The 4,425-nt window shown below is 35.3% G+C and overlaps 1 long non-coding RNA gene across 2 annotated transcripts; it reads left to right on the forward strand.

Annotated features, from left to right (window-relative positions):
• The first annotated feature begins 455 nt into the window (after nt 1-455).
• Nucleotides 456-4,090, forward strand: LOC149501556 (uncharacterized). 2 transcript variants are annotated; one of them, XR_016324196.1, is made up of 4 exons: nt 456-599; nt 1,821-1,970; nt 2,513-2,667; nt 3,785-4,090. It is a non-coding gene; the product is annotated as an uncharacterized LOC149501556 (long non-coding RNA). The 2 variants fall into 2 exon arrangements; XR_016324195.1 differs by lacking the exon at nt 2,513-2,667.
• Nucleotides 4,091-4,425: the final 335 nt, after the last annotated feature.

The following is a 4,425-nucleotide window of genomic DNA, read 5'->3' on the forward strand; positions in this document are numbered from 1 at the left end:
TACTACAACTGCCCAAAACATTAATAAAAAAAACACCGTTCTCGAATCGGGTTTTGATATTATATCCAGGTTCAGAGGTAACCACTTATACCAACCATACTTGTAGCTTGTATACTTAGGAAATACATCTAAAATTCTTAATAAATTTTACGTTAGTTGTCTTTTCTTGACAGAAATTCTATCTTGGTTAAATGCTAGTAAAGCATGCCTTTTCAGGAGTTGATTTCTTGGTTTTACCAGTGTCTATCACAAGATAATTCCGGTTTGAATAGTCAGTGTCCTAATGCACTTGAAATCGGAAGTAGAAATCGTGTGGTTTTTTTTGTGTCAGTGTTTTTTTTGCTCCAGGAGCTGCGGATATAAAAATCGGAGAGAATTGAATATTAATCATTTTGAAGTTACACTCTTTTTACTCGACGACCACTGCATACACTCGAAGATTTTTTTATCGAGGTCAGTATTAAAGCGTTAGCGAAACTTGTTCAATCCGCAGGTATAAATGTGGATTTTTTAATGTATTTATTCGTTTGGGATAGTAATGAAAATGCTGTCACCGAACTTGTTACTTGCTGTTATTTTCAGTTTAGCTGTGATAAAATGTAAGTAAAAACGAATTACATTTTTTTATGATTTTAGAATTCAAAAGAGGTTTTTAAAATTTCGATGTCAACTTACCTTCCACAACCGAATGTTGTGTTGTGTTATGTTATGTGTTGTGTTATAAGGAAATCATGATAAAATCAAACACCAATTTCAAAGGGAGCCATAGTTTTGATGAGGACAAAGTTTAGACTTAGACATTTAGACTGTGCAATGCTATCAGAAATAGCTTAAGACCAGCAATATACTATCGTCGAGGTTATATTTTTCTACACAAATAAATAAATAAATATCGGGGAAAGGTTGTTACCGTTGGCATCGTCACTAATGGTTTAGGGCTTAAAAGGCGTAGACGTCAGCAATGCCAGGGGCAGAACCAAGCCAAGCAATACTGTTATATCAGCCCAAAACCTACCTCATTTTAAATTCTTCCGAATGGTACAACAAAGCAATTAGAACGTTTAATATGAAATTAAGATAGTAATTGAGGCCATCAGGGTAAAAGTGGCCTAAACCACAATTATTTATATTCAAGATTATATTATGTCGTATATTGGAATTTATTTAAAATATAATAAATTTTGATGCAAAACCGGCCTATCCATAGTTTCACCCATAGACAACACAGAGCTTTGTAAGCATTATTTTTGCGCGTATTGTTTTTTTTTCCTACTCAATTTAAAATTCATGAAAATTCAAACCTAATTTCCTCCATAGTAATTACTAGCGGACCGCTTCGGCTCCGCTCGGGTCTTTAACAAAAATTTTAACGATATTTGACGTTGTTTTATTTTTCTACATAAAGGAACACTTATTGCGGCATAACTATAATAGTTAGTCATATGCTGTCGCGACACTTTTTGTAGATAATAATGTGTTCTACAAAGAAAGTCGTAGTACATTATTTTATTCCATCATCAATAGTTTTGGCAGGGCACGCGATCTAAAGAATATTTTAGGTAATTTTTTTACACCTTGGGTTGGATTATTGGAGTTTTAGTAAGGATCCCTAATTTTTTTCAAAAAAGATTATAGCCTATGTCACTCGGGAATAGTGTAGATTCCAAACAGTGAAAGAATTTTTCAAATCGGTTCAGTAGTTTCGGAGCCTATTCAATACAAACAAACAAACAAATCTTTCCTCTTTATAATATTAGTATAGATAACTATGGTAAGCTTAGGCTGCTTTTGCGCTGACGGCTGCAATTATGTATCTACAGGTTGCAACGCCGAACACAATGAGATACCATGTATGACGTATGCCGGAGGAGTTTGCCGGAAGGTCGGTAATTGCCCTACTGGAACTGAAGTCACGATAAAAGGACTTTGCCCTTTACAGCAACTAGATGATGTAGAATGTTGTCGGTCCGGTGAGTTTTTTTACGTACTATTTTTATATTGCTTAGATGGTGGACGATCTCACAACCCACCTGGTGTTAAGTGGTTACTGGAGCCCATAGACATCCACAACGTAAATGCGTCACCCACCTTGAGATAGAAGGTCTCAAGTATAGTTACAACGGCTGCCCCGCCCTTCAAACCGAAACGCATTACTGCTTCACGGCAAAAATAGACAGGGTGGTGGTACCTACCCGCACAGACGCACAAGAGGTCTTATCACCAGTAATAAAGAGGTCCTACAACCAGTAATGAAGAGGTCCTACCACCAGTAATAATCCAACCCACCTTATCTTGGAATGTAGAGTACTCTCTATATATTAAACAACTCTATTACTCCTGTTGAGTGCTGCGCGAGGATAGGATATCAGGTAGCTATAGAAGCTCAAGAAGGTTCTTACGCCATTTATACAGAATTATTTACAGAGCTTTTTGATTTACGTAATATTGAAGTTATATTGAGGAAGAAGAAAAAATAGTTCTTGACGTCATAGGTATATTTTCCTATTTCTAGTGTAAAAGGCGCGTGATAAAAATGTAAAATAATATATTTATATTTTAAAAAAACATCATAAGAGCAATAACTTTTGAAGTCGTCGTGACCTAAAGGATAAGACGTCTGGTGCATTCGTATCTAGTGATGCAACGGTGTTCGAATCCTGCCTTCGGGTAGGTACCAATTTTTCTAATGAAATACGTACTAAGCTTGTGAGTCCGTACAGGTAGGTACCACCACCCTGCCTATTTCTGCCGTGAAGCAGTAATGCGTTTCGTTTTGAAGAGTGGGGCAGCCGGTGTAACTATACTGAGACCTTAGAACTTATAATAATATATCAAGGCGGGTAGCGCATTTACGTTGTAGATATTTATGGGCTCCAGTAACCACTTAACATCAGGTGAGCTGTGAGCTCGTCCACCTATCTAGGCAATAAAAAAATAAATAAAAAACTTCAAATTATAAAAATACTTATTTCTTGTTATCTACTAAATTTATCTAATCCGTAGTGATGTCTACGCCATTGCAATTAAATGAAGTGACAATTCACGAGTCGAACGTGTCCAAATGATCGTTGAAATACGTTTTAAGGGATATCCGGATCGTGGGAAAATTGTCCAGTCTGTTCTTTTATTTGGAAATTGCACGTAACCGCTATGTTAATAGAATTGATTTTTTAATAACCAAGCGAATTTCACGGGGTGTTGTTGCATTGTAGATACGCGAATGTTGTGTTACTCTCCCATGTTACTCTCCACTAGCAGCACTACAGCAAATTTTATGTAAAATAATACCTAAATCTCTTAACTTTCGATAAAAATAGGTGAGGAATACATAGCACTATGTACCCGTCTATAAAATAAAACCTAAATTTCTTAACTTTCGATTAAAATAGAGAATACTTAACGGTAGGCAGCGGCTGGGCTCTGCGCCTGGCATTGCTGAAGTCCATGGGCGACGGTAACTACTCACCATTAGATGGGCCATACGCTCGTCTACGTACTAGGGCAATATGTCTTCTATCTTCTATATATATAAAAACGAATTGCTGTTCGTTAGTCTTGCTAAAACTCGAAAACGGCTGGACCGATTTGGCTAATTTTGGTCTTGAATTATTTGTCGAACTCAAGAGAAGGTTTAAAAGGTAAATAAATATGAAAATTCTCGGAATTAAATAAAGTTTAGGTATTTTATTTATCGATTCGGGAATTCTGCCGGGTCAGCTAGTAAAAAATAAATAAATAAAAAATACTGTGAAAATTTATGCTAATATTTTCTTTTTCATTTCAGTTCGGAGGCCCAAGTCTTAAGCTAACTCTTCAATCAGAAGACTCAAGCTTGTTCTATGGAATATATTTGTAGCTATTTTAATGTTATATGTTATGTTATATGTTCTTTGCAAGTAAAAATTCCATTAAGAAAACATGTTTAATCCGACACGATTTGCTTACATTCGTTACATATTATTTATAGATTTCAAAATGTATTCGTTCCAATCATACTGTGAAATTTTATTATAATAGTAAATCATTGTGATATACATATTATAATGTATAATATAATTAAATACATACGTGATTTTGCAATTTGTATTGATTTTGTAGTTTGCATTGTTAGTAATATCTTCCTTACTTCTGCTATGAAGGAGTCAGACGGTTTAATTGAAGTGTAGGATATAATTACAATTAATCTAGTGTTAACTAGGCTCTATGAGATGAACACTTAACAGTGGTTAGGTTCTTAGTTCATCTACCTTCCTACTGCAATTATGGACGATTAAAGCCACTTTTACGGCTTAATCTTCAGTATTTTTACTATTATTGTATTATTATTATTCTTATTGCTCTTGTAGGCAGACGAGCATACAGTCCACCTGATGGTTAGTGGTTACCGTCGCCCATGCGTAAAAGTATAGTAAGTAAACACCACAA

Source organism: Bombyx mandarina, chromosome 15 (genome assembly GCF_030267445.1).
Source record: "Bombyx mandarina strain Sakado chromosome 15, ASM3026744v2".
NCBI lineage: Eukaryota > Metazoa > Arthropoda > Insecta > Lepidoptera > Bombycidae > Bombyx > Bombyx mandarina.